Source organism: Notechis scutatus, chromosome 1, assembly GCF_049901735.1.
Source record: "Notechis scutatus isolate UNSWTSFEM ecotype Mainland chromosome 1, rNotScu1.2, whole genome shotgun sequence".
In the NCBI taxonomy this organism is placed as follows: Eukaryota; Metazoa; Chordata; class Lepidosauria; order Squamata; family Elapidae; genus Notechis; species Notechis scutatus.
In genome coordinates, this window is record NC_142009.1 from 29,300,644 (window position 1) to 29,313,251 (window position 12,608).

Sequence of the window (12,608 nt, forward strand, 5' to 3'; positions counted from 1 at the left end):
CGGGTAGTTTAAATGAGTATAAAGATTTATTACAAGCTTAAGCTCTCTATAAGAATCTGACCAACTAATGGTCAAGAGAAATGAGTGGGAGATAAAAATGGTATTCAAGGTGTGCTGGATTTAGACCTCTTGCAGGCACACAGTGACCTGTGATTTATGATGCATTTGACTCCTCCCTCAGGCTCAGCCTAGTCATTTCCTACAGCAGGGGTCCCCAGCGGTCCGCGGACCGCACCGTCCGCGGAACAAGTCTTACCGGGCGCTGGTTGCTGGGCGCCGCCATCTTTTTGGTAAAAAGTGCTTCCGGTGAGCTTTTCGGGTAGAAAGCTCACGGAAGCACTTTTCATCAAAAAGATGGCGGCGCCAGCGCCCGGTGAGCTTTTCCGGGTAGAAAGCCATTTCGTCAAAAAAGATGGCGGCGCCCAGTTGATGCCGGTGCCGGGCCGCGGCGCCAGCTGATGCCGGTGCCGGGCGCGGCGTCAAAAGGTTGGGGATCACTGTCCTACAGTACCTTCAGGACCATCATCTCTAACAAGATTTTACATATCCAAAGTATTTCTCTTGGGCCAATCTACAATCATTCCTCATTTTAGATAAGAGGGGGGACTAAACTCTGGAGATGTTTCTCTATGTTTGCTCTTGCTCTGTGAAATGCCCTCTACCTATATATGTTTTTGGCTCCATTGGTAATAGTTTGAGTCTTCCAGAGAGTAGTTAAAATTAACCAGATTCTATGGTATAGAGCCATGTTGGCACGGTGATCAGAATGAAGTATTGCAGGCTAATTCTGCTGACTGCCAGCAGTTTGATTGCCACCGGCTCAAGGTTGACTCAGCCTTCCATCCTTCTGAGGTTCATAAAATGACCCAGATTGTTGGGGGCAATATGCTGACTCTGTAAACCTCTTAGAGAGGACTGTAAAGCACTGTGAAGTGTTATATGTCTAAGTGCTATTGCTATTGCTAATCCTGAATTTTGGAATGTTAATGTGAAGTGTTAGCTAATTTTAATTACCTGATTAATTTCTTATTTTTTGTACCCAAACAATATACTTACATCTTATAATAATACCGTAAAAAGAATGACCCTTTGAGAGCTGTATGCAAGAATAATAAAGTTGACAATAAAGTTATTCAAAGTCTAATATTTAAAAACAAAACAAAAACTTATGTAGAAATAAAAAGAACAGCGGGCCATAAAGGAATTCAAGATATGGTGTCAAAAACTTACAGTGGTCAGGTTTTACTTTAGTGGATCACATTGGTTGAAGCCAGAGATGGTATTCAGCAGGTTCTGACCAGTTCTGGGGAACCGGTAGTGGAAATTTTGAGTAGTTCGGAGAACCAGCAAATACCACCTCTGACTGGCCTCATCCCCCTCTATTCTCTGCCTCTCGAGTTCCAGCTGATCAGCTAGGTCTTCTTTTGTTGCCCTGCACAGGAGAATGGAGCTGGAAAGCAGGTTAGTGGGGTGGGGAGGAAATGGGATTTTGCAGTAACCTTCCCCTGCCACACCCACCAAGACACACCCACCAAGCCTCGCCATGCCCACCAAGCCATGCCCACAGAACCGGTAGTAAAAAAAATTTGAATCCCACTACTGGTTGAAGCTACCTTGAAATTACACACTTACTTAAAAACCTTGATTGTACACTAGATTGAAGCCAATGCAAACAGTTGATTACTGTCTGACAAAATAAGCATTCAGAGTCGTCTTGACTTACAACATTCATTTAGTATCCATTCAAAGTTATAGCAGGATTGAAAAAAGCGACTTACGACCATTTTTCACACTTATGACCACTGTAACATCGCTGGGGTCATATGATCAAAATCTAGATGCTTGACTACTGGCCTGTATTTATGACAGTTACAGTATTCTGGGGTCTTGTGATCACCTTTTGAGAATTTCTAACAAGTAGAGTCAAATGGGGAAGCCAGATTCACTAAACAGCCATGTTACTAACTTAACAACGGCAGTTATTCACTTAACAACTGTCATAAAATTGGGCAAAACTCACTAAACAACTGTCTTAACAATGGAAATTTTGGGCACATTTACGGTTGTAGGTCAAGGATCACCAGTTTAAATCCAGTCCCACTTTGTCCTGTCTTTTCCATGGATTAAACAACAACAGCTTTGTGTTCCTCACTCTCCATATGAGGCAAAAGTTGGTTACTTAAATATTCAATAATACTTGCCCTTGGAAAATCTAATTCCAATGTGCATTTCACAAAAGCTCAAAATAAGCTGACATTAGTGAAAGACACTAAGAAAAATAAAAATGTCTTCTTTGGATGTATTGAAAATACACGAAAAGAAAAGAATCGGTATACCAACTGCTCAGTGAAGACACTGATGGATGTGAAGAACAAGAGAAAATTTCTTCAGCTATCTTCAAAATAGAAGTATGATGAATGAAACAGCACACCAGCTGCTTAATGCATATGGCAAAATGCTAGTAAGAAAAGGATAGAACTATTATTTGGCATCCTATCTTTCATATCAAATAGGCATTCCGAAGAACTAGGCTATTGAAAGATTTAGTTCAGTATTTCTCAATCCTGGCAGCTGCCACATCTGTGGATATCAACTCCAGAATACTCATTACTGGCTAGGGAATTCTGAAAATCGAAATCTACATACAAGGGGGGGTGGGGTACCCAGGAAAGTCTGGCTAAACCTTTTTGGTTTTGGGTTTGATTTTTTTAGAGATCCTGGAAATGGGCAAAGTATCCACTGATGGGATAATTGCCTAATATATTAGAAGATGTTCATGTTGCTATTTGTCTCAGTTCTCTTTGCCAAATGTATTTACTGCTTTTCTATCTTTTGCCAGAAATGGGGACAAGCCTACCATTTTTAAAGGGAGTCTTCTTGATCTGAATGACATATCTAACCCTGCTTGTTAAGAATTTGGGTGGGTGTCCGCCTGCTCTTTGCGATGCCTTTCTGATTTGCAGTATACAATGTAAAATGCTATTATTGTACTTTTCAGTAATCTCCTGAGTGCTTGCCCTTCTTAATTTACCATTCCAATTTTCTTTTCATCTGTTCCCTAATCTTCTGAAGTTTGCTCATCTAAAGTCAAATGTGTCTATTTTGCTTTCTCAGCAAGTGTCCATTTAAATGCACATTGATCATTGAGGGGGTCCTTGGTGCTCTCTGAGCTTGGTTGTTTTCTTGCAGTTGTTTCATTACCTAATCTAGGTAACATCATTGGTGCTAATAAGGAACACTAATAAGGAACACATTCCCAAATGATGCTTCATTTCAACCCTGAGCTATAAACATTCTCCTTTATCAATACTGAGCATTGTTTTTAATCAATTCAATAATTTTTAGCAAAATCAAAAATAAAGGTACATTTTAGGATTGTGTTCAGAATTCTACTCCCCTCAGTTCCTTGAGTAGCTGTTACATGGCACAATCAAGCTTTAAAAAGTTGTGGGTTGTTTTTTTTCCATCAAGTACAGAGTGTGCATTTTCCCAATTATTTGAGAATAAGTGAAACTGCATGTTACTATTTCTATCTCGTTTTCAGATGCTTCTGGAAAACAGTAATTTGCCATCTGTAGTTTGGGGATTGAGTATAATAGCATTGTCCCTAGTTCTAACTTGCTTGTGGGATTGTTATAGATGCCCACAGTGATTTGCTCAGTGTGTTAGTTCTGTGATTAAATTGGCATGTCGTCCTAATCAAACTGGAGAATGGTCTTGTCAATTGGAATGTAACAAGATTCAGCCTTCGGCTTTGTACTCATCAATATTTTTATTAATGGCTTGGGTGAGGAAGTGGAGGAAATACTGATCTGTAGTTGGTGCAAAATTGGATGAGAATACTAGTAGTGATAAATAAAATTCAGAAACAGCCTGGTAGGTTAGAAGGAATGGACTGAAAACAACTGAATGTAGTTGAATTAAATAAATAGATTTAACAGAGACAAAGTTATCCAGTTAGAAAGCACAAATCAAGTGCACTGATATATGTTGAAGTACCGTATTTGCCGGCGTATAAGACGACTGGGCGTATAAGACGACCCCCAACATTTCCACTCAAAATATAGAGTTTGTTATATACTTGCCGTATAAGACGACCCCCCACTTGGAGGCGGTGCCAGCGGAGTCCGGCCTCTTAGGAAGTACTTTTGTTGCATGCCCAGATATGGTGCTGCCTGCGTTGGTGGGGCACTTCATATCGGGAGACCTTCCACCGTTGCTTTCCCTTCTCCCTTGCTGCCGCCCGTCTTCCCTTTGCTTTCAAAGGTAAAGCGAATTATTTTATTTATTTCCCCTGCCCGAGAGGGCAGCCCAACCCAACGTGGGGAAGCTAATTTCCCGGGGCCTCTTCCGGGGTCCTCCTTTCGTGCGGAGGGCTGCGGGGAAGGCGCTCGCCCGAGAGGATCTCTCCCTCTCTCTCCCGCAAGGTCAACATCTGCGCTGCAGAGGAGAGGGCTGCAGCCGGTTCCTCCTGCTTGCTGAGTGGTGGGAAGCCGCGGCCCGCCCGTGCGAGATTTGGCAACGAGGGGCAGGAGGAGGCACGCACACACCCGCGGCTCACTTTCCCAGCTCTGCCCAACCCTTATGGCTCTGGCGCGGCCCTGGCGGGCAGCGAGCACCTCCCGCTGGACCCTCCGCTCATCCTGCCAGGGCCGCGCCAGAGCCATAAGGGTTGGGCAGAGCTGGGAAAGTGAGCCGCGGTGTGTGCGTGCCTCCTCCTGCCCCTCGCAAATCTGCACGGGAGGGCTGCGCGCTTCCCCACCACTCAGCAAGCAGGAGGAACCGCTGCAGCCCTCTCTCTGCAGCGTAGATGTTGACCTTGCGGGAGAGAGAGGGAGAGATCCTCAAGTCGTCTTATACGCCGGCAAATACGGTATTCCTGGCATGGAAACAATACTTGGGGAAAAAACATTGGAATTACAACTGATTACAAACTGAATGTGTGCACCACATAACGTGGCTGTAAAAAAAAAGGCAGAAGCAGTTTCAATTTCATCAACAGAAATATGGTTTTCAAATCATGGGAAGTAATCGCTCTGAATGTGTTGGATTGATCAGATCACAGGTCAAATCTTTTGTCAGTTCTGGGTACTGCATTTTAAGATGTATCCATACAAACTGGAATAGGTAGAGAAGTTTAAATACATGTCAGAAGTAGACTGAGGTGTTGTTATGTTTATCACAGAGAGAAAGAGCCTGAGATATGTTAGAATGGTTGAAATACCCAAAGGATGGTTGATAGAAGAATGCCAGGATCTTTATCCTCTCAGAAAAAAGGACACATAGTAGATAAGCAAACTCCTTTCCAATACAGTTCCTCAACCACTGATACAGTGGTGGGATTCAATTTTTTTTACTACTGGGCGTGGCTTGGTGGCATGGCTTGGTGGGAGTGGCAGAGGAAGGATACTGCAAAATCTCCATTCCCACCACACTCCAGGGGAAGGATACTGTAAAATTTTCATTCCCTCCCTACTCGTAGGGGAAGGTTATTGCCGGTTCTCTGAACTACTCAAAATTTTTGCTATCGGTTTTCCAGAACTGGTTAGAACCTGCTGAATACCACCTCTACACTGATAGTGAGATGTACTTCCTTATCTTAAAGATGGTATAGGAAACTCATAGCCTTTAGGAGTCATTCTGTGTAACACATATATGAACTCTGTGTCTGTGCAGAGGGTTTCTTTAGAATGTTCCAGAGCTGAGACACCAGGAGGAATCCTCACCCCTCTCATCCCCTACTTTGTCTGTCTTTAGACAGATTCTCTTGCTATTTTCTTTCTAACATCACCATCACATCTTCTTGGGGAACATTATTTTATTTGCTGAGAAATATTTGTATTTGTTGTTTTCTTTAGCAGTTGGTATTGTTGGATTAATTGTAGCATCAACAAATACATTTTCTTTAAACCCCTTTCTGGAAGCATTTTGTTCTGCTGGGATGAGGGTTAAAAACTCTTTTTTGCAGGGAGTGGATTTAACAGGGTCTAGAGTTCATCTTCAGAACATTACCAAACAAAACTAGAATAATTAATTCTGTCTCAGGATATGTTGTATAATAGGCCCTTTGTAGATCTTTCACTACAATCTCTCTCTTTTAGGGGACCTGCTTGCAGGACTCAATATTATTGTCAGACTAAAGTTAGAAGTCTTGCAGATAGAGATTCAAAGTCACAAATACAAAAACTGTTGGATATCTTTAGGCAGCATTTTCAGTTCTCCACCTGCAAGTGGGCCTCCTTCAAATACTGTCTTTCCATTGCTATTAAAGTAAACTTTAGATTGTTGATTCTCGTCATTTATGCAATAGATTTTTTTTTCCCTTTGCCCTCTTACTTTCTTGTCTAGAATCCATATTCCTCAATACTCTGGCAAGTGGTTGTATTTTTTCTCACCAAATGGGCCAAATCCTCTTCTTGTTGAGGTGCATGTAGGATTCTACTCTTTGTTCTTTCTAATACTAAAAAATGAGATGTACTTCAGATTTTGTCTGAATTTTTGAAAGTTTACTACATTCTATGTTAATTCTGCAGGGTTATTTATCCTACACCTCCTTACAAATTTATAATGCTTGATCTCCTTGTCACATATATCCATGTCAGTATTTAATAGAATCATACTGATTTTATTTTATTTTTTTAATAAAATGCTTGTTTTTAGCTTCACACCATCAAGGCTCTTCATAAACATGTGACCATTGTAGCATTTTTATATTTCAGAGTGTGATGATTTTCTCTGTTCAGATAGATGGGTTTTGATGATCCCCACTAGATGTTGAATACTTCCACATTAGACATATGCTCCATTTTTTATCGGAGGGTTTATCAGCAACTCCAGAAGGAAGTCCTATGCTTCCCCTTTCCAAATTTTCCTTTATTGCAATAACTCTGTTGCTTTTACCAAGAGAAATATGTTATACTCACCTGATTACTATGCTCCATAAACAAGATATAATATAAAGATTATTGAATATTTTATCTGTAGCCAATTGGTCATGCCCTATGACAGATTTCACTTATGAGTTCTATCGCGCTGTTTTATTAAGATATTCTGTTCCTCATAGTTTTATTGGAATCATATCTTTCCACTTATTTCTTCTAAAAAGATTAAGTGGTGAAGATCTGTAAAATTTCAATAAGATTCCAGTGGCCGCAATAAATTTCTTAATTCTTTTTAATTCTGAAATCTGGTATTCTCACAATTTCAGACATTGCTTCCATCAAAGCTATAAAATTGTTAAGGGGGTTTCAAAGATTGGCTTAAATACTTTTTTACATACTAAACAGTAAGCAGTGTTCTCCCAGATATTCATGGCTGAGACTTTTGAGTCTTGATCACTTTTTGCTGAGGCTTATTTTTAAATGACAGCAAAAAAGGTTGTCTTTTGGTACCCCTGTGTGTGGGGTATTCTTCTTTAATATAAATCAGCAGTTTTGCTTGATATCCTTCAAATGTAAGCCCTTGAATGAAATGACTAATGCACTTCTGCGTGGCCTGTGAAATAACATATGCTATATTTTAAAGGAATACCAACACCTGTTTTTAAACAGGCATTTTCAATAATAAAGGAAATGGCAGAGCCTGTTCCAGGGAAAGACATTGGATAACTTCCTTCTTGATTTTACCTTTCTGGAATTTCAAGATTCTTGAATAATTACAGGATAGTACAATAAAGAAACACGAGGAGGGAAGACATAGTGAGGAGAAGAGAGTGAGGAAAAGAAATCCAAGAATGAAAACAGTATATGTCAAATTACAATTATCAAGAGATTGGACAATTAAAAACAGTGAACATTATATACAATATAGAATAATGCAAGGATAAAATATTTAAACAAAGAAACAGATCAATGTTTGCTAAAATGTTTTGTAATACATAGATATTTCAATGATATACAACAATTTGCAATACAATAAGCACAGATCAAAATATTTAGAAATTATTTAATGCCAAAAAAGTTAAATGTGACTTTAATGCACACTAATGAATCCTTTGGGTAGTTTGTTATATTAGTTTTTTGGCAGTCAAAAACTGGTAAATCTCCAGCTCTTCATTAAAATATCTATGATTCATATATATGGATTCTTTCTCTTCAAGATCTTGGTTGTAATCTTATACCCTCAGGATAAATCCATGAATTTGGAAGACTTCCAAATCTGAGGCCCAGAAAGAGAAATAAAAGGATAATCACACTTGACACTTGATTTTAGCTAGAGTAGCCCTTAGGAAAAATACTTGAATGTCATACTATAAACCTTATTTTTAAATTATATTCACCCTTTGGATTGCCAACTATTGGGTTTTCTTTACTAAATATCTGCATTTTCTTGATAGGAAAATATATCCATCACCTTTTCTTTATCTCATATGTGATAAAAGGAAAATTATTAAAATAGTTTCTGCTGGGGGTATCAGAAGTCACTTTACAAAGGAGATGAGAAGCAATAATAATAATAATAAATTATCGAACAGCAGATTAATTCTACAACACATTCTGTGACTATAACTCTTCAGTTTGTGATGGCTTCGTTGTCCTTTAGTGTTGTGTATCAGCTGGTTTAATTCCTGAATTTTAGATCAACTTTGAGCAATTCCAAGGATTTAAGTTAATGCTTTGGATCAGATACTGAAGCTCTGCTCCACTATTACACACATAGGCTTGCCTCAATCCCAGCAATTTTTGTCTGGTACAGTACAGTACAATAAAATTTATCTTCCTCATGGGGAGCAGATGGATCTCTTGTGTTAGAACAGTGTGATCTTTCAAGACCTCTAGAATGGTAGCTGACTACTTTTCCATATTTGAATCATATAAATCAAATAATCTTATTATTTACTACAATTGTGCTTCTTCAAGGGCTATTCAGTAACTTCAGAGCACCCACTAATTGTGTTACACGCAGCCCTTAGAACTAGGGAAAATGGTGGGAACTGTCTGCTATGAAGGAAGACATGGTTCTTCCCCAAAACATAGATTTTTCAAAGGTGCAGAGTCACAGTTAGGTAAGTACAAGTAGTCCTTGTTTAGTAACTGCTCCATTTAGTGACTGTTCACTGTTATGATAGAGATAAAAAAGTAGCTTCATGACCAATCCTCACGTTGACAACTTTCTCAGGTCTGTATAGCAGGGGTGTCAAACTCGCGGCATCATGTTGTCGTCACGTGACGTATTGCAACTTTTCCCTCTTCGCTAAACCATGGATGAGTGTGGCCAGAGTGTGATGGATCCAGCCCATGGGCCATGACTGTGACACCCCTCCTGTAAAGTAAAGTAAAGCTAAAGAAAGATCATAAGCATAGTTGGAGTTTCACGTAGCGTAGTGACTGAATTGTTGTCTCAATTGTGACTTTGTTGTGGCTAAAAAAAGACTACCTATAACCAATTCTTAACTGCTATCTTTTCCATCTTGGAGTACTTATGTATAGTAATGTATTTGGGTGCAAGAATCTCTCTCACATACATACATTTTTGGTGTTTATAAATATATTTGTGTATCTAATGAAGATTTAGATCTGCATAATATAGGTAGTCCTTGACCTACAACAGTTCCTTTAGTGAGTGTTCAAAGTTACAACAACACTGAAAAAAGTGACTTATGAACGTTTTTCACACTTATGACCATTGCAGCATCCCCATGGTCACATGATCAAAATTCAGGCACTTGGCAATTGATTCCTATTTATGACAGCTGCAGTGTCCTGAGAACATGGGATCCCCTTTCGTGAAGTTCTGACAAGCAAAAGTCGATGGCGAAGCCCAATTCACATAATCAGGTTGCTAACTGAACAGCTGCAATGATTCACTTAACTGTGACAAGAAATATAATAAAATGGGACAAAATTCACTTAACAAATGTCTCACTTAGCAACATAAATTTGAGCTCCGTTGTGGTCGCACGTTGAGGACTACCTGTATATTAATCTTGCCAATTTTTAGAATACTACACCATTCTGGAAGGCATTTACGTTATTTTATTCAGTTTTGTCGCTGAGGCTCTCTTAGATTTGCAGTCTTCTGGAGACTCACAAAAAGCAAACTTAAATTGGGGATGGGGTGGTGGAGAAGCATTAAAACTTTTGGATGAAGTAATACTGGCAGCTTTTAAAGGGCATGGCTAAATTCACAGGCAATGCTTCATGTATTGGCTTTGAAAATTCCAACACTTTTTAGTCTTTATGGCATTTTAAGATAGATCTCAATAACACACATAAATGCTCCTGAATTGGAACAAAATGTTATCTCTTGCAATAGCTAGCACTTGGATTGGAGCTAGGTCTCTTAGTTTTGTAAAAAAAAAAAAAAAGACAGCAATTGGCATGCATACAGAACAGTGCAGAGCAGCTTTCTAGCAGAAGCTTCCAGAGTTAACTAAGAGATTATGCATACATGTGATTGGCTGTTCTTCCTGGTTGCTAAGGAACGCTCTGCACTTTACTGTTTAACACTTAACTTGCAGTCTTTGTGTGATCTCCTAGCATTGCTGTTTTCCCAACATGATGTTCATACCTGGAGGCAGAAGGTATGTCTTCCCAGTGGTTCTTGGTGCTGCTCTTCTGCTTTGCAGCCACATAGCATCATATGTTCTTCACATGTGCTTACCAGATTTTATGGTATTCTGGATGATTCACATAAAAATATACAAAATACTGCTTTGTGAGTCTGGCTAAAATTTTAATGAGATCATCTTAATCCATGGAAGTGCTTTGTTCCTTAGCTTATCACTTATATTTCAGCAATAGCACATATATAAAACGATGCATTGGTTCATGTACCAAATTTATTTTCAGAGAACTGAGGCTTGCAAATTTAGGGGAAAGATATTGACAAAAATGCCAAGAGTAAATGCAACAGGCATAGGTAACATTTTAACCACTATCAACTGTGTGATAACCAAAAAAACCCTACTCCATTTGAAGTCTATAAGGATACATCTTCATTTAACTTCCTTATTGTTTATTTCATTAGAATTAATGAAATGAATAGTAAGGATGTTGGATAAACAGGTCACTTTATATTGGTTGAAATCCCTATATTTCATTATTCAAAAGATAAAATTTGTGTTCCAGTTTTTAATGTGCAAAAACAAATATTTATTTCCTGAGTGAGAAATAAAAGGGTTTTTACATTCAGCATCAGAACTGTACAGTTACATTTGTTTATTTTCTATTCTCCAATATCCTTTCATCGCATATCTGAGGTTCATGGGAAGTAACAATATTAGTATAAAACAGAGAAACATAAAATACTTATTTTTCATGAAATTTACTGAAAGGACAGCGTGAACGCATGCAGCTTGAAGCTGGATTGTGGGGTGATAACATAACAGACAACCCCTCCAATGTCAGTAAATGCATCAGTTCCAAAACATTTTGTCAATATGTATTTGGAGCAGTCACTATTATCTAACCACAAACCACAAGTAAAGTTTGTATTTGCTGACTGAGAAAATCTTCTAGATTGCTCTTCTGCTTCCAACTGTCGATGAAGCGAAACATCAAAGCTAGAGAGGCAGAGACATCCTGCTTTTGGGGACCCAAAACAGGGACAAAGTGGGGTACTTTATCATGTTCATTGGGCACTGGCTATTACCGGGTGAAAGTATGTATTCCCATAATGAATGAATTGGGAACATATGTGCTTATTTTACTTAGTGCTATATGGATATGCTGTAGATGCAGTTTTTATTTATGGTATAACAATGAAACTCATGTTTGAGTTTTAGGGTGTTGGACTAATTGGGAAACTTGCTTTCTTTTCTTCTTCCAGAATTTACTTGATGCTGTTCTCACCCAGAAGAGGACAGTTTACTGACAACTGCCCATTGAAGATCAGTGCACGCGTGTATTGAAATTCTAAGATTGCTTTGTACAGTTTATATGCTTTACTGAAGAATCTCATTTTTTGTTTCTCCATGAATTATCGGTCACCTCTGGAACAGTAGGAGGTAAGTTGCTTTCTTCCAGTTATTTCTTTTCTTGCTTTTTCTCCTCTCCACATCTTAGTTTTTAAATAAGAATAGATTAATGCTGTAATAGATGGCTCTTGCATGAATTCTGTCTGTGTCATTTTGCTTAAAGCAGGAATTCCTCTTCTTTTCTTTAGTTTATTTTCAGAATTGCATTATCCTGAAGTTGTTATTACCAAATCGGTCTTTCCAATGCATTGCAACAAAGATTCTGCTAGATATGGTGGATGTAGTAAAGAGTTAAGGGGACTTGCTTGCTAAGTAAACTGTACATGACCGAACAGGAAAAGAAGCTGATGAAATTAAGGTTAAAAATGAGAAGACAACCCAATTTTTAAACATAATCTATTCTACTGGACTGATTTAACGTTATTTGAATTCTGGAATTCACAGCTTCCACAATGCATGTGTAATCTGGGAACAGATTTAGGCAGGTAGTTGAAAAACTGATATCTTTCTTTTGTCCACTCCTGAAACTTGAGCTAGATCTTTGAAGGTGGTGGTACATAACTACACTTTACTAATTTCAGAAGAGCTAAGCAGAGTGCAAATTAATTGGGAAATTAAAGAAAAAGATCCTGGAAGAAGGCAATGGCAATCCACTGCCATATTTTTGCCAAGAAATAACACGGACCTGTCT

General features: G+C 38.7%; 1 protein-coding gene across 4 annotated transcripts in view; it reads left to right on the forward strand.

Moving 5' to 3' along the window:
• The window catches only part of NCOA1 (nuclear receptor coactivator 1), a 304,667-nt gene that overhangs the window by 61,016 nt on the left and 231,043 nt on the right, over positions 1-12,608 (forward strand). For all 4 annotated transcript variants that reach the window (XM_087960167.1, XM_026671522.2, XM_087960171.1 and 1 more), the window contains one exon: positions 11,770-11,947. The gene's annotated coding sequence lies outside the window, so the exon portion shown is untranslated. The remainder of the gene's footprint in view (positions 1-11,769; positions 11,948-12,608) is intronic.